The sequence below is a fragment of the Eptesicus fuscus genome, chromosome 2 (genome assembly GCF_027574615.1).
Source record: "Eptesicus fuscus isolate TK198812 chromosome 2, DD_ASM_mEF_20220401, whole genome shotgun sequence".
Classification (NCBI taxonomy): Eukaryota; Metazoa; Chordata; class Mammalia; order Chiroptera; family Vespertilionidae; genus Eptesicus; species Eptesicus fuscus.
Window position 1 is genome coordinate 64,127,813 of NC_072474.1, and position 19,227 is coordinate 64,147,039.

Consider the following 19,227-nt stretch of genomic DNA (forward strand, 5'->3'; position numbering starts at 1 on the left):
AGAAAGAGAGAAGAGAGCATAATGAACCCCTGGAGAATATATATCAAAGCACCCTCAATTCTCCCAATTAGTAGAATTGGGCACCTTACCATGACTAACTGTTTAGATTTATAGAAGGGTGGAGTAGTCGTAATCCATTTTAGTTGAACGATGGAGAGTTTTAGCTGAAATAACTCAAATGCTACCTTTATTTCTTAAGAACGTGGTCTAGAATTTTAGATTTGGAAGGGATCTTAAATCCTATTCACGTGGGTGGAAGTAGGCAAAGGGGGATGAATGGGGACATCTGTAATAGTGTCAACAATAAAAATAAAGTTTTTAAAAAGCTATTTATTTGGATCCTCTCATCTCATGGATGAGAAAAATCAACTCAGAGAAGTTTAAAAACTAACCAAAGGCACACAGCTGGTCAGGAGAACAGCAGAGAGCAGAATTGGGTCTCCTAGTCTTTTTTTTTTTTTTTTTTAAGGATTATTTTAGGCTGATTATTATTTATTATTATTATTTTTAATCCTCACTGGAGGATATTTTTTTCCATTGCTTTTAGAGAGGGGGGAAGGGAAGGGGGGTAGATAGAGAGAGAGAGAGAAACATCAATGTGAGAGAGACACATTGATTGGTTATCTCCCGCATGCATGCCAATTGGGGCCAGGGATCAAAACCTGCAACCCAGGTATGTGCCCCTGACTGGGAATTGAACCTGAGACCCTCCGGTGCATGGGCCGACAGTCTAACCACTGAGCAATGCCGAGGGCAGGGTCTCCTAGTCTTGCAGGCTCTTTCCACTACCCCGTATTGTTGGCTATCCTTTCCCCTTCATTTTGCTGTTACCCAAGTGTGGGGTCCATTTCCAGCTGAGTACCTACATGCTGAGAAAAGCAGTTAGGAATAGTTTCAGCTCTCCCCTAAACATAAAACCCTTTCTATGAAATGTCAAAAAAGCAACAATCTATACAGACAGAAAAATTAGAATGGGGATTGACTGCAGATTGGCACAAGGAATCTTTTTGAGGTGATGGGAATGTTCTAAAATTAGGTTGTAGTGGTTGATTGCACAGCTCTGTAAATTTACTAAAACTGTACGCTTGAATGGGTGAATTTTGTGATGCCTGAATTAAATTATATCTCAATAAAGTTGTTTTAAAAGATGATTGCATACAGATATTTAATTATCTCATAACAAGACATCTGAAGTTGGTGATTCAAAATTTGCTCCAGCAGCTCCACAATATCATCAGACTCATGTTCTTACTGTGTTTTTAGTCTGTCACTCTGAGCACGGTGGCCTTCGGTCCTCATGCTCATCTTCTCTCGGTCCCAACATGGCTGTTGCAGCTCCAGGGTCAGGTCCACATGCACAACAAGAAGAAAAATGGTGTCGGTAAGATCTTAGCTCCTGACAGTCTCCCTTAGAAGAGAAAGTCCACCTGCTGACTCTTTCTAGTCTCTCATTGGACAGAACCAGGCCACATGCCACCCCTATATGCAACAAGGTGAGAATGTGAACAAATAGCAAATGGGAGTGGAGTTAGTGCTAGGGCTGGCTGCATTGCTTTCCTGAAACGAAGTAAGCTTCTGTTGGCAAAAAAAAGGGGAGGGAGAGCAGAGATGGATATTGAGTAGGCAGCTAAAGGTGCCTCCCACACCAGGAAATTCAAAATGTACTAAATGTGTTATTATTTGTTCAGAGATTTTATAGCATAACTAAAGGCCCAGTGCACGAAATTCGTGCATGGAAGGGGGGGTGTCCCTCAGCCCGACCTGCACCCTCTCTAATACGGGACCCCTTGGGGGATGTCTGACTGCTGGCTCCCAACCGCTCACCTGCCTGCCTGCCTGATGCCCCTAACTGCTCTCCCCTGCTGGCCTGATCCCCCTAACTGCCCTCCCCCACCAGCCTGATTGCCCTAACTGCTCTCCTCTGCTGGCCTGATCACCCCTAACTGCCTCTGCCTTGTCCCTGCCATCATGGCTTTGTCCGGAAAGATATCCGGTCTAATTAGCATATTACCCTTTTGAGCTGGCTGGTCTGCCCTGAAGGGGGTCCCAGATCAGGGTGGGGATCCCCTTGGGGGATAGGGCTGGCCTAGGCGAGGTGCCTGGGGCAGTTTGCAGGCCGGCCATGCTGCCATCTGGGTGCGGGGGAGGGGGGGGTTGTTGGGGGTGGGGCCAGCCTGGGTGAGGGGCTGAGGGCCATTTGCAGGCTGGCCACGCCCCCATCGTGGCCAGCCTGGGTAAGGGGCTGAGGGCCGTTTGGGGGCGGTTTGCAGGCCAGCCAAGCCCCAGGCTTTCTCTAGAAGGATGTCCGGAAGGTCTCCTGGTCTAATTAGCATATTACTCTTTTATTAGTATAGATGGTTAAGAGCACAGGCTGTGGGAAGAGAATGCTGGGATTCAACACCAGCCCCACCCAGCTTACCATGTAACCGTAAGGGAGTTGATTAACCACTCTATGCCTCTGTTTCCTTCACTGTAAACTGGGGATAATAATAACACCTACTTCATGGAGTTAGGTGAGAACTAAACGCGCTAACACATGTAAAGTGTTTAGAATAATGCCTGGCATATAGTAAGCACGGTGTGAGTGATGTTATGATGCATGGGTGTGATTACATGTAAATGTGTTATATTGGTACCTCTTTTATTCATTTTCATTCTTTTAATCAATAAATATTTAATATGTACAAGGCAGTGAGCTGGACATTTGGATAAAACTATGAACAAGCTAACCTACTTCCTGATCCTACTGAGCTTGAATTCTGTTGGGAGAAAGCAACAATAAATAAGTCAACAGATATATAAATGAGATAATTACAGATCATGGTAAGTACTGTGAAGGAAATTAACAGGGTGATGAGATAGAGAATAAAAGCAGCAACTGTTTTAGAGCAGGCAGGAAACAATTAAGCTGAGACTTGACCAAAGAAACAGAGTAATCATATGAATAGCCAAGGAAAGAACTTTCCAAAGAGTAAGGACAGTTAGTGCAAAAGCCGTGGGGGGAGAACGACTCTGGCCTCTTCTAGACTGTGGGTGCAGAAGGCCAAGATCGCTGAAACAAGGTGAGCTGGGGGATGGAACCTGGGTGTGGAACCTGGGTAAGGTTGAGGTGGTGTCCAAACTCCGGGCCACATAGCGCCTTGTAGGCAGTGGGAAGGTGATAAGGTTTTATTCTTAGTTTAAGGAGAAGCCACTGAAGAAAGAAATGGTCTGTAAAGAGTATTAATTGTAACCACTCTGGCTGCTGTTGGATTGAGGGAGACAGGAGTGGGTATAGGGAGACCAGTTGTAAATAATGATAGGTTGAATGACAGTAGTGCAAGGGAAATGGGGAGGAGTCCAGGGAACGTGTATATGTGCGTGTGTGCATTCGTGCGTGCGTGTGTGTGCGTGTGTGTGTGTGTGTGTGCGCGCATGTGCATGTGTGTGCGCATGTGTGCGTGTGTGTGTGTGTGTGTGTGTGTGTGTGTGTGTAATAAGAACCATTCGTCCCACCATGAGGCTGAGTGGGGGAATTCAAACTGCTCCGAGTCTTCTCACGTTGGTCAGGGTCACCAGCTGCCCTTTCATTCCACCATTACTGCTCAAAGTATGTGGAGACCCACCTCGGTCCAGAGCTGTTGTCCACGTGAGGAGGCCATCGGAAAGGCAAGCATCACTGGCTGAAGGAAGGACAGGCTTGTGCCGATCACTGTCCGTGAGGGACCTCAGGTACTGGGCACAGACTGGAAGGCCTACTGGTGTTGATGAGAAATGAGGCTTCCTCTGGAAGAAGCTTGACATTTCTCAGACTTAAATCTTCTCTCCTCATTGTCTTGCCTCCTCCTCCTCTTTCCAGCCCCACAGTAGTGAGGGGAGACTGACTCTATACATATTCACCTGGACCTCTCTGTTTTACAGTAGACTTAATAACTGAGGATTTGCAATCTCGGTGTTCTTTTTGGGTGACTCTTGTCTATGTGGCTAGGGTGATGACAAGCCCTCAGGGGCAAATGAGAGAGAATTCCATAAGATGGGGGAGGTTGCACTCTTTCTTTCCGTCTGGCCGCCGCCATCAGGTAAACCAAGATGGGCGCTTACAAGTACTTCCAGGAGCTCTGGAGGAAGAAGCAGTCCGATGTAATGCGCTTCCTTCTCTGGGTGTGCTGCTGGCAGTACCACCGGCTCTCTACGCTCCACAGTGCCCCTCCCCCACCCCCACCCCCTCACCCTCCCACCCCCAGCCCGTCAAAGCGCGCAGGCTGGGCTACAAGGCCAAGCAAGGTTATGTCACATATCGGATTTGTGTGCGCCGTGGTGGCCGCAAACGCCCTGTTCCTAAGGGTTCGACCTACGTCAACCTGTCCATCACGGTGTTAACCAGCCGAAGTTTGCTCAAAGTCTTCAGTCTGTTGCCGAAGAGCGAGCTGGACGCCACTGTGGGGCTCTGGGAGTCCTGAATTCTTACTGGGTTGGTGAAGATTCCACGAACAAATTCTTTGAGGTTATCCTCATGGACCCATTCCATAAAGCTCTCAGAAGAAATCCTGACACCCCATGGATCACCAAACCAGTCCACAAGCACTGGGAGATGTGAGGGCTGACATCTGCGGGCCGCAAGGGCCGTGGGCTTGGGAAAGGCCACAGGTTCCACCACACTGTTGGTGGTTCTCGCCCTGCAGCTTGGAGAAGGCGCAGTACTCTCCAGCTCCACTGTTCCCGCTAATGTAAGTTAATGTTTGTAAAATTCTTACCTAATAAACAATTTAGGACAGTAAAAAGAAAAAAAAAAAGATGGGGGAGGTTACATTAATTAATACTTTCTAATATTAAGTAGATAGATAGATAGATAGATAGATGTAGATATATTACAAATATGGGTAGAGCTGCTGTTATAGAAAAGACCTTGGTTTCATTGCTCTAGTCTGCCAACTTTGGGAATGGCCAGGGGGTAGGATTGTTCCCACACTCCCGTGTGGATGATTTGGGCGGAGTCCCACAGGATGCAATACCCACCAAATTGCAGCTTCAAAAAGAGCCCACCAGCCCCATCCCTCTGTCAAAATGACAGTGTCTAGTTGTCTGCAACCACGATGCTCCCTCCCCTTTTAGCGTTAGAAGCCTGAATGAATCAGCCAAAGCTGCTCTTAATATTATTTCTAATCAGGTTTCATCTGTGAAAACCTGTTCAAGGGGAAGGACAAGGGATCCCATGGTGACTTGGCTCGGATCCATTCTGCATGGGTGACCCTGCATCTAAAACCATAGTCCCTAAGAGCTAGATCACCTCACGTCCAAGACTTCACTTTTATAGCTGGCACCCAGAGAATTTGGCTGGCTCAAGGTGACACAACTAGCTGATGGTCCAAAAACCATCTTGAATAACCCAGTTGCCTGACAACAGGTTGTTGGGTGGAATTTAATTGAATTGGCTTGGCTTGACTACCGCAGGGACCTCCTCCTCCCCAATATGTGGGGGACTGGCATGCCTATTTATAATGCAAAATGGCCTCTTGCAAAGTTGTGCTTGTGGAGTCCTGACCTTAAACTTGGCCTCTCTAACTCACAATTGTGGGGAGAGCAAACTGAGCCAGTGAAAGCAATGTAGAATGCTTTAAAACAAGGATGGCTCTGTTACTTTCAAATAGTGTATCTATAGTGACAAAAGCTGTTAACAAAGAACAGCCAAGGAGAGGTCCAGTCAGCACCCCCAGAGAGAGGACTGGGCCAGCCTGCCTCTTCAAGGCTCAGAGCTCTGTGAGTTGGAAAGGGCTGCCTGAGGGGAGATGGGAGGCCGGCACTGTGGAGAGAGGATCTGTAGAGGCCAGGGGCAGAGATCGCCAGGCGGTAGTGCCGGATGCTTACCTTTCAATTAGTGCATTTGAAGAAGCAAAAGGTGAGGGAGATAATTAAGTGTGCATATGTAGTGCTGAGCTATATATAAAAATTTGATAAACTCATGCAGTGGCAGCTGTGGCCTGAGGCTGCAGGGCCTGGCTTTCAGGAACCTGTTCTTTAATTTATTTATTTTTAATCCTCACCAGAGGATATTTTTTCCATTGATTTCTAGAAAAAAGTAGAAGGGAGGGAGGAATGGGAGAAAGAGAGGGAGAGAAACATCAATGTGAGAGATACATTGATTGGTTGCTTCCCACACGCCCCTACTGTGGTTAGAGAACCTGCAACCAAGGTACGTGCCCTTGACAGAGAATCGAACCCACGACCCTTTGGTCCTTGGGCTGATGCTCTAACCACTGAACAACCGTCCAGGACAGAGACCTGTTCTTTAGAAATGAACAACCCAAGGTTTGTTAGTAACTTTGTCCTAGGAGATGGTCTCCAGGTGGGTTTGGAATCCATGATGGGGATGGGTCAGACCCTGTGCTTACCTTCTGTCAAAGGTCAATGTGGTTCAAATGAAGGTGGAGGCAGTCTTTAAGGAGAAAGGCAGGATAAGATGTTGGAAAAGGAAAAAAATAGCCTGGAAGTAAAATAGGTTTTTGTTAGCAAGGAGGCAGCCCCAGCTTTTTGAGTGCCTTTGCAACTCCGTAAGCAAAAAATTAAGTGCCTGCCTTGTGTGTCAGGAACTGTGCTAAGATACTGCGGTATCTAAGGTGACTGGGTTACTAAGGTGAACAAAGCAGCCGGGCAAGAGACCAGGGTTTTTTAAGAGAGAGGACCAAAAGCAAGATACTGAGGACCACATCCCCGTTCAGGGTATTCCTGTGAAGGAATATATGAGGAAGTAGTCAGAGAGGAAGAAGGGAATCCAGCCTGGCCAGTGTGACTCAGTGCTTGAGCATCAACCTATGAACCAGGAGGTCATGGTTCCATTCCCGGTCAGAGCACATACCCGGGTTGTGGGTTTGATCCCCGGTGGGGAGCATGCAGGAGGCAGCCGATCAATGATGCTTTTTCATCATTGATGGTTCTATCTCTCTCCCTCTCCCTTCCTGTCTGAATCAATAAAAAAATATATATATTTTTAAGAAGGAAATCCAGGACGTTATGATGACATCCCACAAGGGGAAGGGTCCTCGAGTTTCCAGGACAACAGGAGGGTGGAGTAGGATTCCATACAGCAGTCAGTGGAACTTGGTGCTGGAAGGTCATTCCTTGTGGATCTCCAAGGGAGCATTTTGGACAGAGTAGGTGTGGAATCCGGATTGCTGGGGCTGAAAGTAAATCAAAGACCAGAAAAAAGAGGAGGTGGCAAGCGAAAACTATGTTTTTGATAAATTTCTCATCCAAGAGAAGGAAAGTAATGAAAGAGGAACTTGCCCGAGAAAGCAGGGGCTCTGAAGTGTGTTTTTAGGAAGAAGGAAATATGCCCATGTTTGTAGGCTAAGGGGAAGAGGCATGTGGCAGGGAGAGATTAGATACTCTTAAGAGGAAGAGTCTTGGGACAGGACCGAGGGTAGAATAACAACCAGTAGAGTTAGGTGGCTTAGAAATAAAATGAGGATCCTCATCTTGTAAGAGTGGGGTTGGAGGAGAGGAAAAGACAGCAATAGTGATAGCAATAGAGGTAGAGATAGAGATAGGGATAGTGATAGAGATAGAGAGGATATGAATTACAAAAGATAAAAAAAGATATTTTGGCGGAGAGAAGTTGAGCTTCTGTTCAGGGATGTTATTTAAAACTAGAGGCCCAGTGCACGAAATTCGTGCACTGAGGGGCAGAGGGTCCCTCAGCCCGGCCTGTGCCCTCTCACAGTCTGGGAGCTCCAAGATTGATCACCCCAAAGAGGTAGGCCCTTCCCACCCAGCCAGGGCTCTGTGATGGATTGCTCCCCCAGAGGGAGGCCCCACCCACCTGCTGCAGTGCCACCAGGGTGTAGCCTGGGCCTCTTTCTTTGGGGCAATTGATTGTGCTCTGCAGAGGGAGGCCCCGCCCACCCACCACAGCCTGCTGGTCAGTGGCCTGGGCCTCCCTCTTTGGGGCGATTGTGGAGCCCCCCCGATTGATCGATCACCCTGCCAGACACTGGCCTGGGCCTCCCGCTGCAGGGCGATCATGGGGCGATGGCCGGGCCCCTGACCAATTGCATCGCACCCACCTTGGCTGGCCTGGCACCAGGGGGTGTGTCATAGCATAGTCATCCAAAAGGTCATCTGGAAGGACATCTGGAAGGTCGTTCAGCTGTCTGGTCTAATTAGCATATTACGCTTTTATTATTATAGATACTTAACAACCAGCACAGGATAGGCACCAGAGGCTGGGCAGCTGAGGAGGCAGACAGCAGAGTGGGGCAACAAGAATATAGGGCTGAAGCAACATCTCCTAGCTAAAGCTTTAAAACACTGAATGAGAATAATCCAAATTCCTCAAAAACCGTCATTTGTGACAAAAAAATGTGATACTATAAAATTATTCATCTTTAGCTCTCTGATTTAGAAGGTTGTGTTTTTTTTTTATCAAGTAAATAATGGATGCCTTCCATAAACTTAATGCACGTTGGCAAAAGGTCCAAAGAGAGGGAATTGATTGAAATAAAAACTGTTCACACTCCCTTGGCTGACTCTCTTGCAGCAAACAACAATCTCGTGGTTCAAATAGGGGAATGGGGTTCCACGAATTTCAGAACACAGAATCTGGCGATTATTTGAGGGTCTCCGACTGAGCACCAGTCACAGACCTATTTGCAACTCCGCTCTCCCACGGTGGGGTGGGGCGGGGGGAGGAGGAGAGAGCGCTGATCACACCTAGCCCTCAAGAGAATATGGGGAAGTGCTTGGGGATGCCCAGGGCACAATATGGAAACCGTCACCAAGGTGACTGTAACAACTTCAGCCCTGTGTCGGCCTCCAAAGGAAGGCACCCCTGTACCTGTCACTCTTCAAGTTTGAAATATGCATGTCTCCCTCATCACTCCAAAGCACAGCACTCCGCTGCAGGCCGGCGGAGCAGACTGAAGGATTTATAGGCCCTCGATCTAGATCATGCGATAGGTGGCTGTAGTCTTTTCAAAACAGAATTTTCTGACTGAAAGAGACCTTTTATCCAATCCCAGACCTTTAGCGGGGAGGAAACTGTGACAGCTAATTATTTAATTGCAGGTTAAACCAACACTTAGATCCATTTGGATCTTTTAATTTTTATGTTTTTACATGAATAGTAATCTTTAGCATTTATAAGTATCAGGCTCTGTGCCAAGCATTCCAAACATTATCATAGTTAATGAACTCAGACACTCTATAAAGTTGTTTTCTGTTCTCCAGTTCCATCACCTGTAATATAGGGATCATACTCTCACCTTTGTTGCAGGGTCCATTTGGATCTTTTCATCCAGAGCCCTTACTTCCAACTTTCTTACTGGAAAGCTTAAGTTATAGTTTATATACACATGAAGGGGGTTTCTTGGTACATATCACTTACTTGTAAATCAGGTATGATGACAGAATGAGACACCTCAGAAGTTTTAAGATATAATATGGAATGTATTATGTTGGAATGCAGAGCTGATATATTGACCCAGTGGGACTCATGGCATAATCAGAACACAGCTTTCTTCTCTGCTATCACGCCTGCTCAAGCCTGCTCCGCGGGGCCAGTTGCCTTCCTGGCCCTTGGATGGATTAATTCATAGGCCCTATAACTTTTTTTAGGTCACTCTTAAATAATAAAAAGGCCTCTGGCTACTGTTAGTAAAACAAAAAACAAAAAAACAACAAAAAAGGGTTATATAAGTAGTTAATATGTCTGGAGCAGTGTAATAATGCAAAACTTCATACTTCCGTGGCAAGGGGGAGAATGGCACGCTTCCTCTGTATGTCTCCCAGCCCGGAGCCTCTCCCCGCCTTCCACACTCACTAGGCTGCCCAGCGCCTCCAGGACTAACGTGGGGAAGCGGAGGCAGAAAGGCCTCGGGGGCTCCAGCTGCCATCGCTTCCTCTGGCCATGGCAGGTATTTCCAGCTGACACTTTCTCTCGTGGGCACTTTTATGGGTTTGTCAGAACCACCGCTGGGGAATCTCTCGCCACCCATTTCCTTGGCACAGACAAGTTCGTGTTTTGCCTCTGACTAGTTGCCTTAGAGTCTGTCTGTCCCCTCCCCCACCCCAGGGACCCTGGGCACCTGGAGGCAAACCTCTGGCTTCTTTCTGCTTGACTTTCCAAGCAGTCGCGTTGGGTAGGATCAAAGTCAAGCCCACACTGTCTCACTCTCTTGGGCTTGTCTACCGTGGGAGTAAACTACTTCCTCACCCGCGCTCCTACCCTGTGTTCAGGACGCTTTTGCCAACGCTGGCCCTTTAGATTTCTCAGGCATGAGGCAGGCACCAGTCCATGGTGTTCCTCCAACTGCAAGGGACACATCCTGAGCTCTCTGAGCGGTCTGCCCGAAGTGCCTCTCACCAGACTTAAGGTGAGAGCAAAGCCCCCTTCGACCCCTGCGTCCCCTGCTGGGTGGGGGCAGGATGCAGGGGAGGGGCCTCTTAGAACACCCACAACTCCTCTACAGAAGCTCTTCTCTAATCCACAGCAGTCTCCTCAGCCTCCACTTCAGCTCTCTTACACCTTCACGGCAAGGGCGGCAAGGGCGAGGTTAAGGGAACACTCCTTTGCGAGTCCTGCACCTTGTTTGGAATGTCAGAGTGGTAGGCAACCATTATGTGGAGCCTCTGATAAAACGGAAATAAAACAATAGTTCCCACTGAACATCCTGTTACCAAATGTATTCTCATTCTCTTTCCAACTATCCCCACCAGGTTTTCTTTAATAGGAAGATGTTGGTAGAGATCAAATGCCACTTCAACAAACTTCGTATGGCTTTGTTGTTTATCGGAGGAGACTTGAATTATCGGTGGTTAGGGAGAAGGGTTGGCTATAACTTTGTTATACAGAGATTTTTTATTATAACTAGATTCATTACAATTTGACCAGGGGCGGGATCTCCCAGAATCCAGGCAGTATTATTTTATGAGTTGTGCTTCTCAAGTCTGTTTTTCCAACTGAATAAGGAAAGTGATTTGAATATCAAGAACAAATTGGCTGCCCAAGAGAAAGGAAATGAATGAAAATATAGCATTTCATTGTAATTCTAATGGTCTGTAGTGGTTTCCATTAGATAAGTTCACTTACACCAAAGAAACTATCACCCCGACTCAGATGGATGGACGCCTGTGCTATTCACCAGAGTTGGGTCAGCACAGTGGGTAGAGCAACATGGTGTCAAAATCATGGTGCCTCATTGGGATCCTGTGGCATGATTATGTCCCTGCATATTGATCTCCATCCCACCCCAGGAAGTTTGTGACTGGCATCTATCTTCAGGCCTTACGCCCTGTTTGTTCTGTAGTTAGCCCTTTCCTCAAAGCCTGAAGCATTCTGGAACACTGTCAACATATCATTCAAGAATACAGGATGGCCCAGCTCGTATGGCTCAGCGGTTATGCAGTAACCCAGGAACCAAGCAGTCGCCTGTTTGATTCCTGGTCAGGGCACATGCCGGGATTTTTGGGGTTGATCCCCAGTAGGGAGCATACAGGAGGCAGCCAATTGATGATGTTCCTCTCTCATCAATGTTTCTATTGTTCTATCTCTGTTCCTTCCTCTCTCTATATAAATATAAATAAAAGCATTTTTTAAAAAGAATACAGGATGAATCTTTATACACGTTTTTAAAAATAGACATCCAGAGAAGAACCAAGATGGCGGCAAAGGTAAACAACTAAACTGCCGCCTCGCACAACAATTTCAAAACTACAACTAAAAGACAAAACGTCTACCACCCAGAACCATGGGAAAGCTGGCTGAGTGGAAGTTTTACATCTGAGAAGGAAAGAGAAAGGAGCACAAATGCTGAAAAGCTGAGATACAGAGGTGTGTGAATCGGGTTGGTGGCAGGCGACAGGGCGCGCGGCTTTTTTTCAACCCAAAGGGAGACAAGCTCCCGATTACTCTGAAATCCAGTTTCTGGGGATACGTGGGGGACTCAGACACCTACGGGGAGAAGCTGGACTCTCGGCCATCGGGTCGGAAAGTGAGAGTGACTTTCTTGCTGAGGTGTGCCCAGCAATCATTGTTTACTGCGCTGGAGCGCGGGACGCGGTGATTTGGAAACGCGGAAAGGCAGAGACGGCTGACGGCAGCCATCGCCGTTTGCCATGCCCTAGCCTAGTGACGCCCTGAGACCCCGCCCTGCCCTGAGACCCTGCCCCGCACATTCTACAAACCCGCCCAGGCTCCACACAGTGGCTTTTGCATATAAATGGCCTGTTCTGTGGAAGCTTAACCAAATAAACTGCAGCTCTAGTCAGACTGCTCCAAAACTGTCAAACCACAAGCAAAGAGGAGAAAACTGTAGTTCTTGCTGTAGCTCCTGCTGGGTGGCCTCAGACAGTAGCTGACCTGCACCCCATTGGAGATCCAGAAACTAGTGTATCTAGTGGTCGGTGTGAGACGACACCAGATTTCAACTACTCTCATAAGGGACACATTCAAGAGGAAGACTCAGTGAGCACCAAAGCCCTATTGGAACAATTCCTGCCCCATAAACGTGTCTCCAGCACAGCAATTCTTCCGTTATAGACACAGCGGGTCCTCACAGCCAATTGGCCTGGAGGTCAATTCCTCCCAGTGATACCAACAACAATCAAGACTTAACTACAACAAGGCTGTACACACAGTCCACAAAGGGGTGCACCAAGAGTGTCCACCTCAGGTAACTTGGAGGCTGACCCATTGAACCAATAGGACACCTAGTACACAAAGCTACCCTACCAACTCAGGGAAGCAGTGAAAATGAGGAGACAAGGAAACAGATCACCAACGAAAGAAATGGAGGAGAACAAACAACTGGACATAGAGTTCAAAACCACGGTTATAAGGTTTTTCAAGAATTTCCTGGAAAAGGCCAATAAATTTAGCGAGACCCTCGAGGATATGAAAAAGGACCAACTAGAAATTAAACATACACTGACTGAAATAAAAAATATTATACAGAGACCCAACAGCAGACTAGAGGAACGCAAGAATCAAGTCCAAGATTTGGAATACAAAGAGGCAAAGGACACTCCTCCAGAGAAGCAAGAAGAGAAGAGAATTCAGAAAGTTGAAGATAGTGTAAGAAGCCTCTGGGACAACTTAAAGCGTACCAACATCAGAATTATGGGGGTGCCAGAAGAAGAGAGAGAGCAAGACACTGAAAACCTATTTGAAGAAATAATGACCAAAAACTTCCCCCACCTGGTGAAAGAAATAGACTTACAAGTCCAGGAAGCGCACAGAACCCCAAACAAAAGGAATCCAAAGAGGACCACACCAAGACACATCATAATTAAAATGCCAAGAGCAAAAGACAAAGAGAGAATCTTACAAGCAGCAAGAGAAAAACAGTTAGTTACCTACAAGGGAGCACCCATACGATTATCAGCTAATTTCTCAACAGAAACTATGCAGGCCAGAGGGGAGTGGCAAGAAATATTCAAAGTGATGAATAGCAAGAACCTACAACCAAGATTACTCTACTCAGCAAAGTTATCATTCAGAATGGAAGGGCAGATAAAGAGCTTCACAGATAAGATAAAGCTAAAGGAGTTCATCACCACCAAACCAGTATTATATGAAATGCTGAAAGGTATTCTTTAAAAAGAGGAAAAAGAAGAAAAAAGTAAAGATAAAAATTATGAACAACAAATACATATCTATCAACAAGTGAATCTAAAAGTCAACTGAATTAAAAATCTGAGGAACAGAATAAACTGGTGAATATAATAGAATCAGGGGCATAGATAGAATGGGAGTGGATTGATAATTCTCAGGGGGAAAGGGGTGTCTGTGTGGGGGGCACAGGAAGAGACTGGACAAAAATCATACACCTATGGATGAGGACAGCGGCGGGGGGGAGGGAGGTAAGGGCAGAGGTGGGGGGTGGGAACCGGGTGGAGGGGAGCTATGGGGGGGGGGGGAAAGGAGAAACAACTGTAATAATCTGAACAATAAAGATTTATTAAATTTAAAAAAACCACAATAAAAATAGACATCCAGCACTGGAATAGTATTTCAATTCTACACCCACACATGATTTAAAATATCTAAGGTCATAGTGCATATATGGTGGACAAATTTTAATGGGTGGGATGCCAAGATCAATAAAAGATAAAAGCACCGTTAAATTTATGTTTTGTTTGTCCTCAGTTCTCTTGAAGCTTCACCAAGACTCTCATGACATTAACAGAATCTGAGTATAGCAACCAACTTTCCTTCATGCCAGCATTTTACATAATATTTCAGCTGTCAATATCACAGTCAGGAATGTAATTTATTTCACTCTGGGTTTATTTAGATAGACGTTTTGGAGATGAAGGTGGCAGTGACATAGTGCTGCTGCCACATGGTGCTAGGCTTGCTATACTCACACATTCAAGTTGGTTTCTTAAACAAAAGTGAGCCTGGCTCTAAGGGAAAATGAAAATGTTCCAATAAATTAAACATAGTGCAAGGATTCTCAGTGCTTCCATGGAGAAAAGGGAAAAGAAGGGCATTTTACCAATCAGGGATCCTGTTCCCAAGAAAGGCCGTGTCTTCTCAGTGGTGGGCATGTCAGAATCACCTGTGGCTCTTCTTAAAAATGCTCTTCCCCCTCTACTCCGGGTTGGGACTCAGGGGGTCTGAGGAGGACCCAGACCTTTGCATTGTTTCAAAGCACCAACCCTGCCAGTGATTCTGATGTGCAGACAGTTGAGAGGGACCACTAATTGTTTGGATGGACCCAGAAGTTTTAAAATGGACTGAGAGGTCTGGCTGGAGGGCTCCTTCAGTCAGGGCAGAGTGGTGGGAGCAGGGGTGGGGGGGGTGTCACATCAGAGCTGGGGTTCATTCATAGATAGGCCTCAAGCAATTCTTTGAGAAAGTCACAGATCACTTTGAGAGTCTGATGGAAGCTAGAGTCACTCTCTCAGGAAAACCCCCCTCCCCCCCAAAATTTAGCACATACTTTCAGGATTCTAGATTAGAATTAAGTTTTTTGATTTTGCTATTTTAACCGAAGGGGTAACAGTCCCATTTGTTAAGGTAAGGAAAGCAGGAGAGGCCAGGTCCCTGGCCTCAAGAAGCACACAGTCCAGTACCAGGAGAAAACAATAACAAATCAATGTATACCCATGAAAACAACAATTACAAGAGTGTGGGGGAAGGGAGAGTTCTCCGATGTTAAACCGGACAATTCGAACCGTGTGCTTTGAGAGGAAACAGATAAATGAGACAGGTGTGGTACCGAGGCCTCAAAAAGAATGGAGATCAGTCTGACTAAGGCAGGGTGATAAAGGACCTCCTGTGTGCGGGAGCCCCCTAAAACGAAGTTAAATGGGGTGACCGTATGATAAAAATGGCACTGATCCAGCTGCTGCTAGAGGTCATGGACATGGTGCCACTGGTAGATCGGGGTCTGGGCTGGGGGAAGCTGTTAAAATGCTGACGAATAGAGTTTTGCAACAGAGTCTGGGAGCTTCTGGGAGGGGGAGAGCAAGCTGGCGCTGCGCGGGCGGCCTCGGAGTGCGCTCTTCATCCTCAGGGTCACAAGTTGGCCCCGTGTTTGTTCTTGACGATGAAACAAAACCGCGGGAGAGCGCTGAGCGGCGGGGAACTCCACTCAGCCAGTGGGCATTAGAATGATTTTCAGCTGCTCTGTGCACCAACCCTAGGTGCGTGGACAGGAGGGAGCCAGCCAGAAGGTTACGACAGGTCGGGAATAAATAACCAGCAGGCGGAGGATCCCTCAGATCCCGTCCTTCCTTTTGTTGGGTGAGGAGCGCCGGGCGAGCGCGTCCACAAAGGCTTCGGGAAGGAGCGGTTCCGCCGCGCACACTCGGCTCCGGCCCCGGGTAACTATTTAGGGACCCCGAGGGGCGGTGAAAGCGGAGGCCCGGGGGTCCCGCTCTCGCTGGCAGGGACCCCAGAATAAGTCGGGGGCGGGCCGCGGCTCGGCGGACGGGGAGATCCCACCCCTTCCTTAAAGAAGCGCCCTCCTCGCCACGACTGCAGCCGCCGCCGCTGCCGCAGGTCACGGCCCCGCGAGGCGCCCGCCGCCCCGCCGCCCCGGAGCAGGTAGGCGCATCGCTCGCGGCGCCCCGTCCTCCGCCCGAGCCGCCGGGCAGCCAGGGGGCGTTGGGCCCGGCTCCGCTCCCAGCCCGGAGGCGGAGACCGGGGGCGGCGGGCGCTGCACCGGGGCTCAGGCGGCGGGGTCCTCCCGGCGGCGGGGCCCGGCTCGGCTCCGTCACCCGCCTCGGAGCGCCCCGGGCGCGGGGCCGCCGGCCCGACCCCCTCGAGCGCACGGCCGGAGCGCGGCGCAGGTGCGGGCGGCGCCCGGTCCCCCGCGGACGCAGCGCCGAGCCGGCGCCCGGTGCCGCCGGTGCCGCCGCGAGCCCTGCGCCCCCCGCCGGCTGCGGCGCGGGGTCCCGTCCTGTGACAGGTGTCCTCGCGCGCGCCCCAGCGGTCACCCAGGCCTTTTGTTGTCGGGTGGACCCTGGTGGGAAGGGACCCCAAGTGTGGCCTCCGGCCTCCCGGCCGCTCGGTTCCCGATACCGTTAGCCGAGTCCGGCCGGCGCGGCGGGCGGGCAGCCGGGAAGGAGGCAGCAAGTTCCCTGCCGCGCGCGCCGCCCTCCGCTCCGAACGCGCGGCCGGGCTGGTCCTTTTCCTGGGCGCACACTCGGGTAAGAAAGGGGATTTTCCGTTTCTCTGGGTTACCGAGGCTGTTTGGGGGCATCCGCTACAATGAGAAATAAAGTGATTAGGTTGGGTTATGGTGAGAGCCCTTATTTAGAGGTTTTCTCCCCCTTTAAATAAATCAAATAGACTCAGAGGACGAGGGAGTTTTCCCATTTTTAATTCATATTCCTTTTTTCCCCCCAACTCATCCCTCTCCTCCATCCACCCTACCTGTAATGCACTTAGTTATATCTCAAACATTTTACTGGTTTGCGGGGGGGGGGGGGGGTGTCAGGTTTATTCCTGCCAGACCGTTCACGGCTAAGCCGGGATTGTGACTGCGAATAGAACAGCCCAGTGGGAATGGAAGCCCTCTCCTTGAAGGAACCCATTCCGACTTCCTACCTGGGAGGTCCTGTTAGGGAACCAAACATAATAAATGATGTGCTTTGTTTTTCAAAGTTCTTGGGTCTGTCTTGCACCTCACTTCTCACTTCTAATATATCTTGAGGAATTTTCCATGTTAATGCTTCAAGAGTTCTCTCTTTAGATGGCTGCTTATTATTCAGTTGATACTAAGTTACTATCAATGCTTCAAAATAAAGTTATTGGATCTATTATAATAACAAAGCCTAAGCGGTAATGTGAGTTTCTGCTTCATGTCTCTGCTTGAATCAGTGGCAGGTTTTTAATATTGCAGGGCTGCAACTCCATTCTAGGCTGCAGCTCATCCAAACGATAGGCGAATGTGGATGTATACCTTCCATGGTAGCAGTTGATAAATTGACCTACTTAACATTTCCAAAGAAAAGTGTTAGGCTCATATATGTAATATTTGCAGATCAAAGAATCTTAGCGTCTCCGCTCTCATGCATTAAATCCCAAACTTTTTCTTCTATATGTCCTGGAGATGCCATGTCTCCAGGATTAATGACAGCTGTCATTTCTTAATGAACTGGAAATGTAAATTTAACCTTCAAGGCATGGCATAGGAATTTTAATGATGTGTCCTTTATTTATACACATTTAATAAATGTCTTGCAAGCTCCTCAAGTTGGAAGCTCAAAAACTGGACATGGTAAATAAAAGGATGAGGAAGTTCTGCTAACAATAATGACTAGATGGCAGATGTTATAACATTGAGCAAACAAAGTATTTGGAAAATGCATGTTTATTATAATCTGCCACCAAAAGCAATCTGTTTGGATTATTTAAATCAACATTAAAATGTCTATAACAATTGCTTAATTCATGCATTTCACATCAAATGTCTTTCACAGGTTGCTTTGCAGAGGAGATTTGCTCTGTGGCATATACACTGAGTGGCCAGATTATTATGATCTCTGAACGCTTAATAATCTGGCCACTCAGTATGTGTGTGTGTGTGTGTGTGTGTGTGTGTGTTTGTGTGTATATATATATATTAGAAGCCCGGTGCCTGAATTTGTGCATGGGTGGGGGTCTGGCCAGCCTGACCAGGGGGAGGGGACATGGGTGGTTGGCCGGCCTGCCTGCTGGTCGAACTCCTGGTCGAGGGGACAATTTGCATATTAGCCTTTTATTATATAAGATATACACTGAGTGGCCAGATTATTATGCATTCAGAGATCATAATAATCTGGCCACTCAGTGTGTGTGTGTGTGTGTGTGTGTGTGTGTGTGTGTATTTTTTTTTCATGGACATAATAATGCCTCATGTTTAGGCTTTGTTATAGAACAGCAGTTTTCAACCGGTGTGCATCATGGGATGCCTGACTAGTCAAGGGCACTGGCCTTTTTTCCCTTAGATTGTCAAATTTTAAAAATGACAGCAGCCAGCACAACAATAACCATCTGGTGTGCATGAATCAAACTTATACCTTTTTTTGTCAGATTGGCAAAAAATAGATTTTTTTGGTGTGCTGCAGAATTTTAGTAATTAGTTTACGTGTGCCGTAAGATGGAAAGGGTTGAAAATCACTGTTAGAGAGCGATCACACTCATGCCTACGACGACTTTGCAGGGTTTTTTTGTTGTTGTGCTCACCTTGCCTCTCTGAGATCTCTCTGCTTCATGTTCTTACCTGTCCTCCTGCTTGGTTTCTCTGTGACCGAGGCGCACACTGCAGGACAGTGGCCAGATCGGCAGGGCACCTGGAATCACGACAGAGGGGAACTAGCTGGCCCCGCTATCTCAGCCACTTGGTTTCCCTACGGTGTAATCTGGCCAGTTGGATCAGTTCAGTAACCAATTAAGCGAGACAGACGCAGACAAGAGAATGTATTCCCTCTCAGTCTTCCCCTTCAGGAGAAGGATCTATAGCGCTCAGAATCCATACTACAGTGGGGATTAGGTTCTGTGCAGCTCAGATGAGACATGTACTACAGTTCTCAAAATGTGATACAAAGACCAGGTGTTGTTGAATCTAAGTTCATGAAAAGGTTAGGGACACATCAGATGTGTGAGAGATATTTTCCTCATTCTCAGGGTAACAGAAGTTCTTATTTTAACTAGGGACTACTTTAACTACTAGGGGCCCAGTGCACGAAATTCATGCGTGGGTATGGTCCCTAGGCCTGGCCTGAGATCAGGGCCATCTTCCCTGGCTGCCTGCAGCCGGC

At 47.8% G+C, this 19,227-nt stretch overlaps 1 protein-coding gene and 1 pseudogene across 1 annotated transcript in view; both read left to right on the top strand.

Annotated features, from left to right (window-relative positions):
- Nucleotides 1–4,068: 4,068 nt before the first annotated feature.
- LOC129150742 (60S ribosomal protein L15-like) lies at nt 4,069–4,705 on the top strand (annotated as a pseudogene).
- Nucleotides 4,706–15,774: 11,069 nt separating this feature from the next.
- Nucleotides 15,775–19,227, top strand: part of TMEM150C (transmembrane protein 150C) — a 93,759-nt gene continuing 90,306 nt past the window's right edge. Inside the window, exon 1 of the mRNA XM_008143617.3 lies at nt 15,775–15,804. The gene's annotated coding sequence lies outside the window, so the exon portion shown is untranslated. The remainder of the gene's footprint in view (nt 15,805–19,227) is intronic.